The 22,931-nt window shown below is 31.7% G+C and overlaps 1 protein-coding gene across 1 annotated transcript in view; it reads left to right on the top strand.

Annotated features, from left to right (window-relative positions):
• KHDRBS2 (KH RNA binding domain containing, signal transduction associated 2) overlaps window positions 1-22,931 on the top strand; it is a 943,011-nt gene that overhangs the window by 77,299 nt on the left and 842,781 nt on the right. The gene's annotated exons all lie outside the window — the stretch shown is intronic.

Genomic DNA, 22,931 nt, shown 5'->3' with positions numbered 1-22,931 from the left:
CCACTGCACCACCTAGCTGCCCTGTAAACCTACTTTACTAACCTGATAATCTTATCTATAAATGCATTTCTCACTGTTTTGCAACAACCTTCCTGTAATATACATTTTTATTCAAGCAATTCTTTTCAATTTTATGCAGTCTAAATGGACTATTTCCTCTTAATTCTATATTCTATCCCTTGTTTAAAAATTTTCTTTAATATCTTAAGTGTGAGAGATCCTTCTTTACAATAATTTTAAATACTTCAACTTTTATATTTAATTTATGTAAGCATTTGAACTTGATTTGGATATATTATGAAAAAGCTGCTTTAAATCTCATTCATTCAATATTTTTAATTTTTGATCAGTTCTTATCAAACTACTTTTTTCTTGAAGTACTTTGTATTGTAAAATTTCATGAACACTGCACAATTGAGTTGTATTGATGCTGATTCTTCCACTGGAATTGTACTCACTTATTTCTCTAACCCCCAGAAGTACCTAACCATTTGATTTATAAAAACATAAATAAATTATATATATGAATGATTAATAAATATTTTATTTAATTCAGCTAAATAAACAGTAAGCATTTTCAGAATATAAGTACATCATATTCTATTCTAAGAGTTAACAAAATGAAGGCAGAATTCAGTTCATACCCACATGGATTTTATAGTCAAAGAAGGAACACAAACAAATAATTACAATATATAATATTCATTTATTAGAAAAATGAAAAAGTGCTATGGAAAGTTCAGGGCAGAACATCATTATGGACAGAATATTGCAGCAAGTTTCATGAATAGAGATATTTGTGTGTTTTTTAAACAATATAGATGGGCATGGCATTCCAAACATCATAAATGGAATAACAGAAAGGTGATGAAGATAGTGGTCTATTGTGTTTAGAGTATTTAATTGAATGAATGAGAATAATATGAGAATGGTCTGGAAAAGTGGAATAACAACAAATCATAGTAGGACTTGGGTCACTTTCTAGTATAGTTTTGCTCAGTCTTTCTGTAATTCATTTAACTTCCCTCTATGAATTTGGCATATGATATTATTTCATTGTTTATAGTACATATTGGGAAGATGTATTTCTTCTTATCTCTTTTAATGAGATATACTTTTGCTATTACTTTATCTCAGATGAGGATTGTTACGATAATTTCTTTTCTACTTTAGCTGAAAAAATAATATATTCTACTTCAATCTTTGTCCTTGACACTGTTTATCTCTCTACTTCAAATGTCTTTCTTATATATAACACATTGTAGGATTCTGGTTTTAATCCTTTCTACTATATACTTCCATTTTATGTGAGGGTTCATTCCATTCACAACATGTACATTTATGATTACTAACAATGTATTTTCCTCCATCCTATATTTTCCTGCTTGTAGTTTTCTATGTTTCCTTTCACTCTATCCCTCCTCAACAATGTTTTGCTTCTGATCACCATCTACTCTCCCTTCTCTGTCCCTCCCATTTAATTACCTTTTCCCCTTATTTTTCTATCCTGCTTTCTTCCCTACCTTCTATCAGTTCTTTCCTACCCCTTTTTACCCCTTCTACTTCTCCATAGAGTAAGATAATTTTAAGCCAAACTTAGTTTATATTTATGCCCTCTTTGAGTCAAATCCAATTACAGTCAGATATAATAATGCTCCTCCCCTCTCTTCTTTTGAACTACTGTAATAAATCCTTTGTGACTCACCATGTGATATAATTTACCCTATTCTGTCTCCTTTTCTCTTCTTCAGTTCAATGCATTTGACAATTCCATTAATTTTTTTTAAATAACATAACCTCAAAATCAACTTATACCCATACCCTCTTTTATACTCCTGCTAACTCTCCTACTGGAAATACAGATACCCATACTTGTAAGTATGGAGATCATACAAATATGATCTTCCACATAGGGACCTAAATCGTTTAATTTTACTAAAACATTGGTTTCTATGTTCCTTTTTCATGCTTCTCTTAAGTTTTGTATTTGATCATAGACACTCATGAATATGCACATACATGCAAACACACACACACACACACACACACACACACACACACACACACACACCCAATGTCCCAATAATTGATCTGGTCCCTTTCATAGAAATTGAAAGAATCAACTGATCACTTATTGAAATTGAAAACTCCAAAGAATAATGAAGCCAAATTCAAGAACTATTACATCAAGGATAAAATACTGCAGGCAACAAGAAATTAACAATACAGATGACAAAGATCCACTGCTGGAATAATACAAGATTTAGCAGCTTTTACATTAAAAGATCAGAGGACTTGGTATATGATATTCCAGAAGGCAAGGGAGTTTGAATTGCACCAAGAAATGACTCCCAGCAAAGCTAAGCATAGTCATTCAGAGGAAAAGATGTACATTCAATGAAATAAATAATTTTTAAACTTTTCTAATGAAAAGACAAGAAGAATTGATCAGAAAATTAGATCTTAGAGAATTAGTCTGACTTAATTTTTCACATGAGTAAACTAAAGATCAGAGATATTATTAACCTTAAATATTAGTCTGCATTATACAACTCTACCCAGAATTGTGGTTGGTAGTTGGTTTTACTGGGACCAAATGAACTAGTAATATGTACTGGTATTTGTGTTTGTATGTGTGTGTGTGTGTGTGCATGTGTGAGTTTGTATGTTAGTGTATTATATGCTTGCCAAGTCTCGCTATCTTTCTATGATAATAATAAGCATAGTAAGAGGTTAATCACATGTGACTGAAGGGCACACAGATTCCAGAAAGGATAAAGAAAGGGTTTTCACATTAGTCTGTCAGATTATGTAGCAATAATATTTAAGAAAGACTTAGCTGAATTAGGTTCAAGGCATAGGATTCAATGAGTTTAGTTGACCTGAATACTGAGCACTCCAACTATCTCAATGGAGTCTGTATGAGTCTTTCATTTAGTTGTCCAATGGACAGTAATATTCAGGGTGAGAAAAGACAAAGATACTGGGCAACTAGCTATTCTATAATCATTTTAAGTTCTTGAATTTCACAAAATGTTTTTCTCCAAAAGTATATAACATTCAAAATTTTGCCAATTTACATTGTACTTTTTTCCCATAAGACATATACATTTATCATACTAGGCTTATTTCCATTTTGTTATATTAATGGAAAGGAAGAAATGTTGAGATAAATATAATTTTAATTTCCCTAAGCCCTTAGAATGGTTTTGCCACAGTAAAATTTAAAATACTATATTAGTGACTTTTCTTGCAAGACTTTTCAATATAAATTCCGGTAGAGATAATTAGCTTCTCTAAAGATGTATGTTTTTAAGTTCAAATTATTGACAAGCTGATCCTTCCTCCAACCTTCATGCTAGTCTTAATCAGAAAACAAATAACTTCTGAGAACAGCCAAGTGAAAATAAAGCAAACTTTTTACATGCATCTAAAAATTATTTATAAACTATAAATGTCCAGTGGGAAGAGGCAATCAATCTACTTAATGTGACATTGAGGAAAATATTGTACCTAAAATCTTTTTTAAATGTTAGCATAATAGATTTGTTTTGGCTTGTTTTAGTCCATATTTTGAGTCATCAGAATTTTTCTAGGTTGAATGATTGGCAATGTATTTTGTTTCACAAATATGTGACGCTTTTTTGGCTAGAGAAGTTTTACAAATCAACTTTTCCATCAAAAAAAAGTACAAGATGTTTCTCCTCTTGAATTAGCTAGTTATTTATATTAATCTTAGTGAACTGATTCTATCCCAAATGTAAATCAATGTAGAAGCACTATGGGTGATCTCACCTTCTTTGGAATTTTTGGTGAGGAAAATAACAGACATAAATTCTGAAATCTAATGCTAAATTTGCCAATCAGAACCTTTTCCTCTCAAATTTGTGTTATCATTTAACTTAAAATCAGAACCTCTGTGTAAATCAAAATCTCCCAAAGAATATAACTAAGAAATTATCTCTTTAATTTCCTCCTCATTGGTATTTATTGCACCCTTTTCATTTTTGATAATGGTAATTTGGTTACCTTCTTTTTTAAAAAATCAGACTAATCAGAGGTTTGTCTATTTTACTGGCTTTTTCCATAAAATCAACTCTTACTTTTATTTATGAGATCAATTATTTTCTTGGTTTGTGTTTAATTAATTTCTCCCTTGATTTTCAGAATTTCTAATTTGGTATTTAATTGGGGTTTTTTAATTTATTTTTTCTAGGGTTTTTTTTGTTGCATACCCAATTCATTGATCTCCTCTTTCTCTATTTAGAAATATAAAATTTCATCTCAAAAGTGCCTTTGCTGCATCCATCAATTTTGGTGTGTTTCTCATTATTATCATATTCCTGGATATAATTAATGATTATTTCTATTATTTGTTGTTTGATCCACCCATTATTTAACATAATGTTACTTGATTTCAAATTATTTCTTGGTTTATCTTTCCCTGACCCTTTATTGCATATGATTTTCATTACATCATGGTAAGAAGTATATATTTTTTTATTTTTGCCTTTCTGCATTTGATTTTTTTAGATTTTGGTTCCCTTGTACATAGTCAGGTTTGGTGAAGATTCCATGTACTGCCGAGAAAATGGTATATTCTTTTCTATCCCCATTAAATTCTCTCCAGAGGTCTATCGTATCTATGTTTTCTAAGATTTCATTCACCTTCTTAACTTCCTTCTTGTTTATTTTGTTGTTAGGTTTATCTAGTTCTGAGAGAGGGAGATAGAAGTCTCACATTATTAAAGTTTTGCTGTCTATTTCTCCAGGGAATTCACTCAGCTTTCCCTTTAGGAAGCTGGATGCTATACCACTAGGTGCATACATATTTAGTAATGATATAGCATCATTACCAAAAGTGCCTTTTAAGAATAGGTAGTTTCCTTTCTTATCCTGTTTAATGAGATTGATTTATACCTTTACTTTATCTGAGATTACGATTGCTACCCCAGATTTTTTTACTTCCTCTGAAGCATAATATATTTTGCTCCAAGCTTTTACCTTTATGCTCTGTGTATCTCTCTGCTTTATATGTGTTTCTTGTAAACAACATACTGTAGGATTCTAGTTTTGAGTCCATTTCTCCATCTGTTTCCATTTTCTAGGCAGTTTCCATTTTATGGAACAGTTCATCCCATTCACCTTTACAGTTAATATTACTAATTCTGTATTTCCCTCAATGCTATCTTTCTCCACTTATATTTATCTCTTTTTCTCTTATTCCTTCTCATCAAAATTTTACTACCTTCCACTTTTGACTTTTCTTTTCAATAATTTAACTTTGAATTTAATTTCACTTATTCCTTCCCTTCCCTTTTATCAGTCCCTTCTTCCCTTATCTTTCCCATTCTCTGTCCCTCTCCTTTGCTGAAGATTGCTATATTTTTCAACTGAATCAGGACTCTATCTTATTCTCTCACAAGGATAAATCTATTGAATAGAATTTACTCAGCATTCACATTTTCCCTTCTTTCCCTCTAAAATTATAAATCTTTGTGCCTCTTCCTTTAGTGCTCTAATATTATTAATTATCATCAGAGTTCAATTATTTGATTGCTTGATAAATTCCTATTGTCATCAAGGTATCATCACAGACTGTTTACTTGATTAGCAGCATTGACTCAAATTCCATCAAATTGTAATTATAATCATTTTTTAAACTTACCCCCTTTGAAAGTATCTTTCCAGTGCACACAATCATCTTCATGAGCCTAAGTATCACCCAAAGCCTTGTGATTTCTTGAACTACTTGTGCCCCTCCCCCTGGCTTATTTTCTTTCACACCTTATCCCCCCCTCCCCATCTTTGTTAAGTGAAGCACCAGATGCTGATCAAATTAACTGTAAGAATATTGAAGATCTCTAAATCCTGGGAAGCTCTGGGGGAGTCTCACTGAGAACTTTCCAAATGATGTGTCCAACAGAGACATTGTCTCAGGTCCTCCCAGCTTTTGATGCCCTCATTAGACAAGGTGCTTAACATTTTGTGATTAAAGTGAGTCATAGTATAATGGGACTCTTAAGTTGAAGGTAACACTCCTGCTTTTTTTTTTTCTAGGGCTTTTTGTCTCAAACATAGTGATGTGATGTTTGACCTCTTCAATTGAGATACAAAACCCAATTATATCCCTATACTTCCGGTTCATTCTCTTCAATTATTTTCTACCCCCTAATTTTCCTTAGAGAAGAAAAGTTCTAATGAATTAGAATTGTTCTATGTTCCCTTTGAGGGACCAACACTTGTTTAAAACAATTTTGTTTTTTGAGTCCCTTTTTTCATTTTTCATTTTTTTTTAATATAACTCTTAACTATTATATTTGACTATTGAATCCTCTGTTCAGTTCTGATCTTTGTGTCAGGAAGTTCTAGAAGTCCTGTATTTCATTGAACATCCATCTTTTCCCCTGACACTACACTGAATTTTGCAGGGTAGTGTATTTTCGGTCCTGAAGTACGGTATTCCAGTTCTTCTGATCCTTCAGTGTTAAGGATGATAGATCCTGTGTTAGTCTGATTATGTTCCCTTTGTATTTGAATTGTTTTCTTTTTACTGTTTGCAATATTCTCTCTTTTATTTGATGGGGTGTTTTAAATTGACTATTACAGACTTAGTAGTTTTTGACCTGGAGTCTCTTTCTGGAGGGGTTCTGTGCATTCTTTCAATTCTTATCTTATCTTTTTTCTAGTAGATTGTGGTAGTTTTCCCTAATTATTTCCTGCATAATATTTTCAAGGTTCTTCTGCTGGTCCGGGCTTTCTAGTAGTCCAATGATTCATAGATTGTCTCTCCTGGACCTGTTTTCCAGGACATTGGTTTTCCCTAGAAGGTACTTTACATTTTCTTCATGTTTGATGGAATGTTGTAGTCTTGTAGATTCATTAGTTTCTAACTGTTCAATTCTAAATTTTAGGATTTTATTTTCTTCAATTATCTTCTTTGTTTCCTTTGCCAGTTGGTTCTTTTTACTTTTAATGAAACTGATTTCTTTGGTCAACATGTCTCATGCTTCCTGCATGACTCCCATTTCTTTTTTCCATTTTTCTTTTTCTTTGATTTTTCAATTCTTTTTTAAGCTCTTTGATGAGCTTTTGTATTTGAGTCCAATTTATAGACTGTTTTGATACTTCTGCTGCGAATAATTATTTTGCTGCATTCTTCTTCAGTCATGGAATTGTTATCATGTGAAGTGTTTTCTTACAGTGAGAGCTCTTTTAGCTTTTTGTTCTTTTTTTGTTGTTGCAGTTCTACTCCTGGGGTATATGGAGTATAGCTCTATGCTTGCTGATGCTGGGGTCTGCTCCCTGCTTTGTTGTTGTTGGCCAAGATGTTGCCTATGCAGTCCAGGCCTTGCCATTGTAGAGGTTTGTTTCCTCCTTTATGTACAGGTTCTAACTTAACAGAGGATTGTACCCTACAAAGTTCTGTCTTTTGACCAGGTATTCCCAGGGTTCTGACTTTGTTTCGGTTTGGAATCTTCTCTGCTGACTCGCTGTCTAGTGGCTGGAACCTCTGCTGGAATCAAGTTGTAGAGACCTGTATTGCTCTGTGATTAAGTGCCTCCAGTTAACTTTCCTGCTTTCCTGCCTTCTGTATTTCACTTCCTTTTTCTTCCCTAAGAGACAGACCTTCATTTAAGATCCTCTGTGCTGCCTACAGTTGAAAACTCCTTTGACTATTCTCTTTTTCTTGGTGGGATCACTACCGTGAATGTCAAGAGTAGAGGTTTCATTTATCTTTTTAAGGGAAAGGCTTTAGGAGCAGGTTAACTTCATGCCACCATTTTGGCTCTTCCCCTGAAGTCCCATTTTTACTTTTAAAGGAACTGATTTATTTTTCCATTTGGCCAATTTTAATTTTAAAGATATTGTTCCCTACAGTAAATTTTTCATAATTCTCCTATATGATTCTCATTTCTTTTCTGTATTTTTCTTCTCTCTTTTTTAGTTTTTAAAAACCTTCTTCAACTTTTCCAAGAGACCTTTCTGGATTTAAAACCAATTCGTAAATCCATGTGATGTTTCATATGTAGGCATTTTGGCACTGCTTTCCTCATCCAAGAAGACATTTTTATCATTTCTCTCAGAATGCTAGCTTTTTATGTTCGTGTTTTGTTTTGTTTTTTCTCATTTTAATATTAGAGTTCTGCTCTTATGTCAAAGTAGGAAAAATCCTAAAGGTTTTTGTGCTGGGGCTAGGGTTTGGTCCCTGGTTTACAACTTGCTTATGGTATTACCTATGACAAACCAATGCTGCCTGTTGACCCAGTGATCCTGTGGTTTGATCTTTGTCATCTGAGTTGCACTTAGAAATCTCACAGCTGGTGTGTTGTGCCACTGGATTGTTGATTCTGGACTTGAGCTGCCCTGTGGCTAGGAGTCTCTTACTTGCTTTCCTGCTCTTCCACTTACCCTGGGTTATGCTCCCATTTTTCCCCACATGAGAAATATCTTTACTGAAGTTCTTCCATGACATGCTTTCTTTTTAAATTGATATTTTATTTTATTTTTCCAATGACAAGTTCTGAAATTTTTTCAGCAAGAAATTTTTAATTTAAATAATTTCCTTCCGGTTTCTCTTCCCTCTCCCCTCCCCTCAGAGTCTGGTGAATATTGCATGTACAATTTGTGTTTGATGTGTTTAAAAATTGGTCATTTTCTGCATGGAAAAATTAAGATTAAGGGAAAAGAAAGAAAATCATGAGATAGGAACGGAAAACCTAAGAGAAATTTTAAAAAGTAAATGTAATTTTCATTCAGATTCTGTAGGATTTTTTGTTTTATTTTTCTTCCTCTGAATGGGGTTAGCATTGTCTGTAGAGGATCTAATAGGGTGTCCTAGCTCTCTGAACCACTGAAAGGAACTGCAACCATCAAGGTTGATCAACTCACAATATTGTTATTAATGTGTACAATGTTCTGCTTGTTCTGCTCCTTTTACTCACCGCCATTTCCTCTAATTCATTCTAGGTTTCTCTAGAGTTTGACCATTTATGGTGTCTTATAGAACAATAGCTCTCCATAATATTCATATACCATAATTTGTTTGGTCATTCCCCAGTTGAAGGGCATTCCTTCAATATTTAATTCTTTGCTGTTTCGAAAAAGAGCTGCTATGAATATTTTGGAACATGGGAGTTTTCCTATTTTTTAGGATTTCTTCTTGATATAAGTCTAGCATCAGTGTTGTTGGGCCAAAGGGTATGATCAGTTTTATTGCTCTTTGGGCATAGTTCCAGAATGGTTGGATCAGTTCACAACTTCACCAAAAATACATTAAAGTCCTAATCCTCTCAAAGTCTTTCCAGCATTGATTTTTTTTCCCTTTTTGCCATCCTAGTCAATCTAAAAGGTATGAGATGGAACTTCATATTGTTTTAATTTGTATTTATCTAATCAGTAATTATTTGGAGTATTTTTTCATATGATTACATATAGCTTAAATTTCCTCATTTAAAAACTAGCTTTTCAAATCTTTTGACCATTTAACAATTGAAGAATGACTTGAAACTTTTTAAATTTGATGCAGTTCTCTATATATTTTAGAAATGAGATATTTATCAGAAACCCTAGCTGTGAAAATTGTTTCCCAGTATTTCTGTTTTCCTTCTAATTTTGGCAGGATTTGTTTTATTAGTGAAAAAATTTTTAATTTAATATAGTCAAAATCATCCATTTTGCAATAAATGATGTCTGTGATTTCTTGCTTGGTCATAAATTTCTCCCCTTTGCATAGATTCAATAGAGTATTTCTTTATCTGTTCTTTGCTCTATGGTATCATCCTATATATCCAAATCCTATGGCTATTTTTAGGTTATTTTGGTATAGAATGTGAGATATGAATCTATACCTAATTTTTCCATACTATTTTCCAGTTTTCCCACCAATTTTTTGCCAAATAGTGAGCTCTAATCCCAGAAGCTAATGCCTTTGGTTTTGTCAAATAGTAAATTACTGTAATCATATACTATTGCTTGTTTTGAACCTATCCTAATGAATTAACATAAGATTACTCCCTAATATTTTTGTGTCCAACCCTTCTAAATAGTTTCCTGCCCTCAGCCCCTAGGGTACTACTACAAACCTCTAAATATCTAATAAAGTCAAGTCACTTCTGTTTTAATTAACTATAAAGTCTTTATGTATTCTAAATACTGGGACACTCTAAAGGTCTCTCTTAAGAAGTTTACAATTGATTGTATAGTATGTGAAATACTGTCTCAGGACCATCCAGCATAGGATGCCCTCATCAGACAAAAATGCTAAACTCTTTAAGCAAGACATAATTAAAGTAGATCAAAGGAATAATTGAGACACATAAAGTAAAGCATCCCAGTTTTTCACCTGAGCTATTTGTCTCAAATATAGTGATGTCATCTTGATCCTCTTCAATGGAAAGAGAAGAACTAACCATACCCACATCCTCCAAATCTAAGCTCTTCAACCACATTCAGCCCTTTAACTATCCTAAGAGAAATACAATTCTCAAGGGTTGCAAATGTTATATCTTTCCTTGTAGGGATTTATACAATTTAATGTTCTTGACTAACATTTGTTTTGTTCCCCCCCCCTCTTTCCACTTATCTTTTTATGATTCTCTTGATTTTTGTATTTGGAAATTGAATTCTCTTTTCAGTTCTTTTTATTTTCACCAGGATATTTTGGAAGTCTTCTATTTTGTTGAATGTCCATCTTTCCTCTCACAGAATTTGCTGAATTTTTCATGGTAGTACATTCTTGGTTTTAATCCAAGATGCTTTACCCTCCAAAATATGGTATTCCAGGGTCTTGATTCCTTCAGTGTTGAAGATTGTTAAGTCCTGTGTAAGTCTGATTATTTTTCCTTTGTTTTTAAATTGCTTCCTTTTTGTTGTTTGTGGAATTTTCTCCTTTACTTAAATATTCTGGAATTTGGCTATGGCCGTCCTTGAAGCTTTTATCCTGGGGTCTCTTTCTGGAGGATTTTTGTGTATTCTTTTGGTGACTATTTTGTCTTTTTAATATAGCAGATTTGGACAGTTTTCCCTGATAATTTGCTACAAGATATTTTCCAGGCTCTTTTTTTGATAATTCATAAATTATTTCTCCTGCATCTTTTTCATGGTTGTTTATTTATCCTAATAGATACTTGAAGTTTTCTTCCATTTTTTCAGTCTTTTTAATTTGTTTGATGCAACCTTCTAGTTTCATAGATTCATTTGGTTTCTATTTGTCCAATTCTATTTTTTAGGATTTTATTTTCTTCAGTCAGTTTTTTTTTGTTTATTTTTCCATTTTTTTAATTTTATCTTTTGCTAAGCTTCATTTCCTTTCCAATTGGTTTATTTCAGTGTTAGATAAGTCACATTCCTTTTTTCAATTCTTCAATTTGAGTTTTAGATTAGTTACATTCCTTTTTCAGTTGGTCGATTTCATTTTTTGAAGAGTTACATTTTTCCAGTTGATTACTTTTACTTTTGAAGGATTTGAATCCTTGCACCATTTTTTGCATGGGACTCATTTCTTTTTTTTTTCCATTTTTCTTCCACTTTTTTCTTTGGTTTTTAATTTTTTTAAACTCTTCTATGAGCTTTTGGATTTGTGTCCAATTCATAGACGCTTTTGAAACTACCTACCATAGGTAATTTTTCACTTTCTTTTTCTGAGGTGGTTTAGGTTTAATCTTTATCTGTATAGTAGCTTTCTATGGTGTTGCCTTTGCATTGGTTTGTTTCCTCATTAATGTTCAAGTTCTGCCTATGCAGTGGTTTGTTCTCAATCCAGTCCTGTCTTTTGCCCCAGTGAACATTCCCAGGGTTCCGATTTTGGTTGGGGTTGGGACTCTTCCTACTTGCTTGCTATCTAGCTGCCAGGACCTATTCTGTTGTGAAGCTGTCAGGACCTGGACTACACAGTGGCTAAAAGTCTCCCTCAAATTTTCCCACTATCCCAGGTCCCTGGGTTTTATTTTCCCTTTTCCCCAAAAGAAACAGGCCTTCACTGAAAATCTTCCATGATGTCTACAGTTGAAAATTTATCTCGATCTTTTCTTTTCTTGATAGGATTTGTAGCTTTAATGTCTCCAGAGGCTTCATTTAGCATTGTGTAGGGAAAAGCTCTGGGAGCTTTATAGCTTTACATTGCCATTTTCACCATTACTTTTCTAATCTGATGAGTTATCTAATCTCCTGATTGATGAATTGTCCAGATATCCATTCTTAAATAATTCTAAAATAATTCGGCCTTCATCAACCAGAGGTCATGTGTTCAAATAATATTGCTGCTATTTATTGCCTATAAGATTTTAGGGAATTGGTGTGACCTTTCTGGGTCTTAGTTTCATCATCTGTAAGAAGAGGAGCTTGGACTAGGTGATCGTTTTTGTTTCATATACTTCAGAGTCTTGATCAAGATAAAACCTATTTGGAATCATATTACTTAATATATAGCATTCATATCTTCACAAAATAATACATTACAGATGGAAATGTATAATGTTAAATATTTGTTGTTCCAAACCTAAATTTTATACATAAGGGAAAATGAAGGTGGGAGTATTGCTGAATAGTACTTACTGTTTTCCTTTGTATAGTAAAAACAATAACAATATCCACAAAAAAAAAATCTCATTGTTCACCACAATCCTTGATGTAAATTTTTAGGGAGTTATTCATTTGAAAGAGCAAATATGACTTCTTTAAATGCACAAAAATCAAACAAAAGATGTGATTAAAATAATCAGATAATATGTTGGTTAATCAGGTGAGCATCTGAACACAATGATAAAAACAGACAGTTTTCAGAAGAAACCAAAGCTATAAATAGGCATATGAAAAAAATGTGTCAAATCATCATTGATTAGAGAAACACAAATTAAAATATCAGTGAGGTACTACTTCACACTTATAATTGGCTAACATGAAAAAAAGGAAAATGACAAATACTAGAAGGGATGAAAGAAAATAGAAACAATAATGCAGCACTAGTGGAGTAATAACTTCATCCAAGCATTCTCAAGAACAATTTGGAACTATGTGAAAAACACTAAAAATCTCTGTATACCCCTTTGTTTAGCAATAGCACTACCAATTTTATACCTCCAAACAGATCAAATAAGAAAAAGAATTTTATGTCCATAAACATATTATAGCAACTCTTTTTGTGATCACAAAAAAAAATGAATCTTGAGGGAATGCCCATCAAATAAGGAATGACCTAACAAGTTCTGTATATGATTGCAATGAAATATTACCATGTTATAAGACATGAAAAGCAAAATGGTTTCAGGAAAATTAGGAAGACATATAGGAATTGATGCAGAATTAAATGAACAGAACCAAAAGGACACTATACACAGTAGCAGCAACATTGAATTGATTATCAACTGTGAGAGACTTAGCTACTCTATTCAATATAATGATCCAAGATAATTCTGGATTTACCATGAAAAAATGTTATCCAACTACAAAGAAAGAACTGATGAACTCAAAGTGCAGATTAAAGGATAATTTTTCACTTTTTAATTTCTCTTATTTTCATCACAATTGTTACTATGGATATATCTTTTGCATATTCACATGCATAATTGATATGTTATTATTTGTCTTCTCAAGAAATTGGAAAGGAGTATAAAGGAGGGAAAGAATTTAGAACTCAATATTGATAAAATAGAAGAGGTAAATAAATATATTTGAAGAAAGAAAATATACATATATTGCTTTTCCTGATCAAATACTCAATATTTATTTTCTTGCTGTTATTTTCATATCACTCTATTCATTTAGAGGGTATTTTATCTTTTATCACATAATACATTTTTCTCTGCACTTCATATGGATTTTTATCTTTTTAGCTTAAAGCAGACAGTAGATTCTCAGTCTACAAATAAATCACTGTCATGAATTGTGTTGAGAAGTATTATTCAATTAAATTTTTGCTTGTCATGAATGAATCCAAAATGTCGTTTAATACTTTTTGTAGCAGACTTTATTTGTATAACTAATCCAAGCCCTAAAAAAATCCAACTTAAAAATGTAATTGGAATTTAAAGTTAAAATCTTAAAAAGTAGTGCTTATATGACATATCTTTTCAACTCTTTCACTTATCCTATGTCTAAGCAGGAATCTTGACTTAAAGGTTTAAATTACTAAAGCATGAAATCACACTGTGTAGAAACAATTATTTTATGACAACATTTTTCGTATGTTTTAGGGACTTAAAAACAGATTATGAAAATGAATAATAATGTTTGTCTTTCATTTTCAAAGAAGACCGCAACATCAGGGAGGTGATGTCAGGCACTTGAACTGGATTTGAGTGAGGAGGTACAGTGCTAAGTCACCAGTCTCATTTTCTTCTCCAGAGTCATCTGGATCCAGTAGTCAGATAAGAAACAAGATGACTGAAGATAGCCCTGAATATAAGGCAATCAGGGTTAAGTGACTTGCCCAAGGTCACACAGTTAGCATGAATCAAGGATCTGAGACTGGATTCAAACTTTCATCCTTCTGACTCCAAGATCAGTGCCATATCCAGAAAAATGACCTATTTTAAGTCACCACCAAGTTACATAAAATTCTTTTTGCAGTATTTTATTTTTTCCAATTTACATATAAAGAAATTTTAAACATTTGTTTGTTTTTTAAATCACATTCTAAATATTTCTTCCTCTCTGCCTCCCTTCCTCTCCCACAAATAGTAAGCAATTTGATATGGATACAAATATACAATCATGCAATATATATTTCTATATTAATCATTGTGAGAGAAGAAACAAACTAAAAAGAAAATAAATTTGAAAATAAAGTGAAAAGGGTATGTCTCTATCTGTATTCATACTCTAGCAGTTCTTTCTCTGGATATGGATAGTATATTCCAGGATCACGAGTCATGAGAAATTATCTTAAATCATTGTATGTCATTGTATGTCATTCAAGATAGATCATTGCACAATATCCCTACTACTGAATACCTTGTTCTTTTGGTTCTACTCTTTTCACTTAGCATGCATAAGCCCTTCCAGATTTTCCTAAAACCTACTCTTCAATTTTTATAGTACAATTCTACTGCATTACATTCAAGTAGAACACTTATTCAACCATTCCTCAGGTGAAGAAGAACCTTTTAATTTCCAAGTTCCAAAATGAGCTGATATAAATATTTTTGTACATGCGGATATTTTATGATATTCCCCCTGTAATGGAATTTTATATTTTTCAATTGCATGTAAAGGAAGTTTTCAAAATTTGTCTTTGTAAGATTTTAAATTACAAATTTTTCTCTCAACCTTCTTACTTCACTCGATACTACTTTCCCAAAATAATCTAATATACATTATATATGTACAATAATGCTAAGTAATGTTACATACATAATATGTATATACAATAATGTTAAATATATTTCCACAAGGTGGCACAGTGGGTAAAGCACTGACCCTGAAGTAAGGAAGACCTGAATTCAAATCAGACCTCAAACACTTAATAATTATCTAGCAGTGTAACCTTGGACAAGTCACTTATCCCCATTTCTTTGCAAAAAAAAAAAGCGTGGCAAATATATTTCCACATTAGTAAAGGTAAGAAAAAAGAAACAGAACAAAAAAGGAAAAACCATGAGAAGGAAAACAAACATAAATATGAAATTAGTGCACTTTGATCTGCATTCAGGATTTTTCTGGATGTAAATAGTAATTTCCATCATGAGCCCTTTGGAATTTTATTTTGACTATTGTATTGTTAAGAAGAGCCAAAAAAGTGATCACTTACTTGCACAATGTTCTTGTACTCACTTCCCTTAGCTTCAGTTCATATAAATCCCATTTATTTCTGAAGTTCATCATTCATTATTGTTTATAATACAAGAGTATTTCATTACATTCATATAGTAAAACTTGTTCAGTTGTTCTCTAACTGATGCTCATTTCCTCAATTTCCTATTTTTTGACAAGAAAAAAAAGAGTTGTTATAACTATATTTTATACATGTGGGTCCTTTTCCTCTTTTTATGAAACCTTTGGATATAAATCTAGCAGTAGTATTGCTGGATCAAAAAGTATACATAGTTTTATAACCTATGAACATAGTCGCAATTTCTCTCCAGAATGGTTGGTTCAATTCACAATTCCACCAGCAGTGTATTAGTGTCCCAATTTTTCCATATCACCACAAAAATTAATTTTTTTCACATGCTGTCATATTTGACAATGATAGGTTTGATGTGGTACCACAGAATTGTTTAAATTTTCATTTATCTCATCAATGGTAATTTTGAGCTTTTTTTCATGACAATAGATAGTTTTAATATCTTCATCTAAAAATTGCCTATTCAAATATCTTTTAGCAATGGAGAAATGACTCAAATTCTTATTAATTTTACTCAGTTCTCTCCATATTTTTGGACTGAAAGATTTATCAGAAATACTGACTGTAACTACTGTTTCTCAGCTTTCTGCTTTTCTTCTAATCTTGGTTTGCAGTGCTTTTGTATATCCATAACTTTTTGATTTAATGTAATCCAAATGATCCATTTTGCATTTCCTAATGTTCTCTGTTAATTAGTAGGTCTTAAATTCTCCTCCTTTTCATAGATATGACAGGTAAACTAGTCCTTGCTTTGCTAAGGTGCTTATGCTTGCATCTTTTATTTCTATATTATGTAACCATTTTGAATTTGTCTTCATATAGGGTGTGAGATGTTGGTCTATATCTTGGTGCTGCTCTACTATATTCCAGTTATACCAACAGTTTTTGTCAAACACTGTGTTCTTCTCTGAGAAGTTGGAGTTTGGGGATTTTTCTTAATAATAGATTACTATTGTCATTTATTACTGTATCTCCTATATCTATTAATCAACCAACATAATTCTTATCTAGTACCAAATAGTTTTGATGCATGCTATTTTATAATTCAGTTTTAGATCTGGTACAGAAAGTGTAGACTTCTTTGCATTTTTCATCAATTATTTTGATATTCTTTTATTATTCTAGATGATTTTCATTATTTTTTATCATCAATTAATGAATTTTGGAAAGTTTTATTGGTATTGCACTATATAAGTAGTTTAATTTAGATGGAATTGTCAACCAAGGAGCAGTTGATATTTTTCCAATTATTTCTATGTCATTATTTGTGTGGAAATTTTTTTGAAATGGTGTTAATATCTGAGTTTGTTTTAGGAAGTAGACTCTCAAATATTTAATATCATCTATTATTATTTTAAATGAAATTTTTCTTTCTGGGTCTTGCTGCTTGGTTTTGTGGGTTACATATTGACTGCTATAAATATGTGGGTTTATTTTATATCCTGAAACTTTGCTAAAGTTGTTAATTGCTTCAAGTATTTATTTTTAAGTCTGTATCCTTCATGATTCCTTTCAATTTGATCTAGTTTTGGTTTTTCTTTATCTGTGATCAGAATTGCTACCATTTTTCTTACCTTTGGCTAAAGGTTAAAATATTTTGTTCCAGCATTTTTACCTTTACCCTGTGTGTTTCTTTCTGCTTTCAATGTTTTTCTTGTAAATAGCATATAATAGGATTCTAATCTACCCTGCTATACCCTCATGATTTTTGGAATAGTTCATCCCATTCACATTCACATTATGATTACTACTTCAGTATTTCCCACCAACCTATCTTCCCCCATTTGTATTTTTCTCTCTCCTTTCTCTTTATTCTCTCTTCTCCAATCTTTTGCTTCTGATTTCTCCCTCAATCTCTTCTTTCACTTTTCCCTTCCTACTTCCCTGAAGGGAAGAATGAATTTCCTTTTTTGAGCCAAATCTGTTGAAAGTAAGATTTACTCAGGGTCCACACTCTCCATTCTTTATCTCTACTAAACTATGAACTTTGTGCCCCTTCACAGGGTTTTATTTATCCTCTGTCTTTACCTTCTTTTCTCAGTACAATCGTTTATATGTCTTAATTATTTTGTACCAACATACTCTTTCAAAGTATACTGCTTTCAACTGTCCTGATAGAATTACATTTCTCAAAAACTAGCTATCATGACATTATAATCCATTCTTAACCACATTCTCTATCCAAGTATACTCCCTCCGACTATCCTAATAGAAATACAACTCACACATGCTAAAGTGCCATCATATCAAGATCAATTTATACCAACACCTTCTGTTAAAGTATAATCCCTCCATCTGTCCCAATGGAAACACAAACCTCATGAATTAAAATACCATTATATCATCATCCATTTATATCCAAATCTTGGTCTAATTATGTTTCTTTCTACTGTCCTAAGAAAAATAGAATTCTTAAGACTTACAAGTACTGTCTACTTATGCATGGATGTAGACAGTATAGTCTTTTGGACTGACTTATTTTTTCCTCTCTGTTTATCCTTTTACTCATCTCCTGAATATTGTATTTGAAGATCAGATTTTCTGTTCACTTCTGTGAATCAGTAAAGTTTGAAAGTCCTCTATCTTGTTGAAAATCCGTCTTTCCTGCAAAAAATAAGCTTTATTTTATAGGGTAGTTGTTTCTTGATTATAATCTTGATAATAATTATAATTACAGGCCTTAGGATCTTTTAATGTTGAAGCTTTTAAATCCTATAACTTGTTTTTTATTTAAATTTCTTCATTTTGGCTTCTTGTAGCATTCTCTCCTATAGCTGAGAATTCTGAAATTTGGTTATAATATTCCTTGGAGTTTTTATTTTGGGATCTCTTTCTGATTGATAGATTCTTTCAAGGACAATTTTATCTACTTGTTCTATGGTATTAGAGCAGTTTGCCATAATAGTTTCCTTCATGACTTTGTGCTCTTTTTCTGATCTTGGCTTTCAGACCAATAATTCATAAAATATGTTTCCTGCTTCTGTTTTCCAGGTCAATCATTTTCCCCAAGGGATAATGGATATTTCTGACTATTTTTTCAAACTTTTCTTTTATTTGATGGAATCCTGGCCATTAGTTTCCAAATATAATTTTTAATGGCTTATTTTTTGGTTGTTTTCTTTTTGAGTTGTTATTTTTTACATTTAGATGAGCTGTTTTCCTTTTTCCAATTGGATAATTTTACTTTTTGATGTGATATTCTTTTTCATAGTCAATTTTGCTTTTAAAGGAATTGATTTCTTCAGTCATTTTTTCCCCTGCATGTATCTCATTTCTTTTCTCCATTTTTCTTTTTCTCTCTTCTTTGGTTTCTAACATCCTTTTTGAGTTATTACAAGAGGACTTTTTCAATTTGAGGTCAATTCTTACAACCTTTGGGTCTTCATCTGTATTCATTTTGTCACTTATTTCTTCTTCTGAAATCACATTTTTATTGTCCCTATCAGAATAGTAGATTTCTATTGTTAACACTCTTTTTTGTTTTTATGTTCATTTTGATGGTGAAACTCTCGGTTAAGGAACTATAGTACCAAACTTTTTCTTTTAGAAATTGGGAGATTGGTTATCTGCCTTTTTGCTTTGGCATCTGAGGTATTCATGGTTTGTTCCCACCTGAGCTTTGCCTTCAGACTTTTGGTTAAGACCTTCACTGTTGGTCACTACATTAACCTGCAGAGTTAGAATCTGATCTGTGCTATGACTAAGAAACGCCCATATCCTCCAACTTCACAATTCTACTACTTACTCTGTGCTACATTTCCCTTTTATCTACATGAGACAAACACTTTTTGAGGTTCCTCCAGAATATCATGAGCTAATAACTTGTTTCCCTTGATTTTGTTGTGGGTTCTGTTGCTTTGGGGTGTTTTTAGAGGCTTCATTTAAAGTTGTTTTGGGGAAGAATCCAGAAGTCTTTTAAAAATAGAAAGAAAAGGAAACTAGCTCAGAAAAAAAAAATTCTTAGAGGGGAAGATAAATCAATTACATGAAGGCAGAGACAGCAGAATTCTACTGGTGGAAGACCTCAACTTCCTGTTCTCAGATTCAGATAAACCTAACCATAAAATAAGGAAGAAAGAAGTAAAGGAGGTAAATAGAATGCTGGAAAATCTTGATATGATAGACCTTTAGAGGAAATTGAATGGGGATAGAAAGTATACTTTTTTTTCTGTAGTACATTCTGTACTACTTACGTAAAAAATTGACCATATACTAGGCCATAAAAACCTTATAATCAAATGTAAAATGATACAAATAGTGAATATATCCTTCTCAGATCATAATGCATTAAAAATCATATGAAATAATGGACCATGAAGAGATAGACCTAAAATATTGAAAATTAAACCTCATTATAAAGAACAAGTGGATCAAACAACAAATTATAGAAAGAATTAATGATTTTGTCCTAGATAATGACAATAATGAGACTACATACATACCAAAACTTAAGGGATGCAGCCAAGGTAGTTGTCAGGGGATAGATTATATCTTTACATGCTTACATGAATAAATTAGAGAAAGAGGAATTCAAGGCAACTAAAAATGCAACTACATGCATTAAATGCAACTAAAAATAGAGAAAGAACAAATTAAAAACCTCTAATTAAATACCAAATAATAAATTCTAAAAATTAAAAGAGAAAGTAATAAAATTGAAGCAAGAAAACAATTGAATTAATAAATAAAACCAAGAGTTGATTTTATGAAAAAAACAATAAAATTGATAAACCTCTGATTAATTTGATTTAAAAAAGAAAGAAGGAAACCAAATTGCTAGTGTCATAAATAAAAAAGTGAACTCATCAGCAATGAGGAGAAAGTTAAAATAATAATTCAGGAATTATTTTGTCCAACTGTATGCCAATAAATTTGATAATCTAAGTGAAATGGATTAATATTTACAATAAGTTGCCCAGGTTAAATGAAGAGGAGATTAAATATCTAAATAACACTATCTGAGCAAAAGAAATCCAACAAGCCATTATTGAACTCCCTAAGAAAAATTCTCCAGAATTCGCTGGACTCACAAGTGAATTCTATCAAACATTTAAGGAACAATTAGTTCCAATTCTATATTAAACTCTTTGGAAAAACAGGTGAAGATGGAGCTCTGCCTAACTCTTTCTATCAATATGGTGTTGATATCTAAACCAGGAAGAGTTAAAACAGAGAAAGAAAATTAGAGACCTATCTCCCTAATGAATATATATATATATATATATATATATATATATATATATATATATATACAAAAATCTTAAATAAAATCTTAGCAAAGGGATTACAGCAAGCTATCATTAGGATGATACACTATGACCAATCAGGATTTATCCCAGGAATGCAGGGTTGGTTCAATATTAGGAAAACTGTTAGTTTAATTAACTATATCAATAACAAACCTATCAGAAATCATGTGATTATATCAATAGATGCTGAAAAAGCTTTTGAAAAAATGCAACACCCATTCCTAATAAAAACACAAGAGAATGTAGGAATAAATGGATTGTTCCTTATATTGATTACCATTCTATCTGAATACCATCAGCAAGCATTATATGCAATGGGGATAAGCTAGAGTCATTCACAATAGGATCAGGGCTGAAACAAGGATGCGTATTTTCACTACTATGATTCTATATTCTGTTAGAAATGTTAGCTTCATCAATAAGAGAAGAAAAAGAAATTGAAGGAATTAAAATTGGGAAGGAAGAGACAAACTCTCATTTTTTGCAGATGACAGGATGGTATACCTAGGTAATCTGAAAAAATCATCTAAAAAACTACTGGAAACAATTAGCAGCTTTAGCAAAGTCAGAAGATATATAATAAACCCTCATAAATCCACAGTATTTCTATATATTACTAGTAAAATTCAGCAAAAGCTAGAAAGAGAAATCCCTTCAAAGTAACTTCAGACAATATAAAATGCTTGGGAGTCTATTTGTCAAAGCAATCTCAGAAACTCTAAGAAAAGAACTATAAAACACTTCTCACATAAATAAAATCAGATTTAAATAATTGGGCAAATATCAACTGCTCATGGATAGGCCAAGCTAATATAATAAAAATGACAATGTTACCTAAATTAAACCACTTAATTTAGTGCCCTACCAATCAAAATTCCAAAAAAAAATATTTCAATAAGCTAGAAAATATTATAAATAAATTCATATGGAGAAATAAAAAATCAAGAATTTCCAGTGATTTTATGAATAAAAGTACAAAAGAAGGTTGCTTAGACCTACCAGATCTAAAATTATATTATAATGCATCAGTCATCAAAACTGCCTGGTGTTGGCTAAGAAATAGAGTGTGGATCAGTGGAATAGACTAGGTGCAAAAAGGTACCAGGGAATGATTATAGTAATCTGCTTTTTGATAAGTCCAAAGCATCCATCTTCTGGGATAAAAATCTTTGAAAGAAAATGTTGGGAAAATTGTAAGTTAGTATGGCAGAAACTTGAATTAGAACATCTCATACATTGTACCAAGATTAAATCCAAATGGGTACAGGATTTAGACATAAAATACAATATTATAAACAAACTAGGAGATCAATAAATAGTTTTCCTGTCAGATATATAGAAAGGGAAGCAGTTTATGACCAAGGAAGAGATGGAGAACTCATTAAAAACAAACGGTAATTTTATTACATTAAATTAAAAGGTTCTTGCACAGACAAATCCACTGTAACCAAGATAGAAGAAATGTAATAAATTGGGAAATGATTTTTATAACTAGTATTTCTGACAAAGGACTTATTTCCAAAATATATCGAGAACTGAGTCAAATTTATAAAAAAAAACAACAAGACATTCTCCAATTGAAAAATGGTCAAAAGATATGCAGAGGCAATTTACAAATGAGGAAAACAAAGTGATCCATAATCATTTGAAAAATTGCTCTAAATCATTACCTATTAGAGAAATTTAAATTAAAACATCTCTGAGTTACCACCTCATATTTTTCAGACTGGCCAATATGACTAGAAAAGTCAATGATCAATATTGGAAGGGTTGTGGGAAGTCTGGGACACTAATACATTGTTGGTGGAGTTGTGAACTCAACCAAATTTTCTGGAGAG

This window comes from Macrotis lagotis, chromosome 5, assembly GCF_037893015.1.
Source record: "Macrotis lagotis isolate mMagLag1 chromosome 5, bilby.v1.9.chrom.fasta, whole genome shotgun sequence".
NCBI classification, from domain to species: domain Eukaryota; kingdom Metazoa; phylum Chordata; class Mammalia; order Peramelemorphia; family Peramelidae; genus Macrotis; species Macrotis lagotis.
This window is presented reverse-complemented; position numbering and strand designations above follow the sequence as displayed.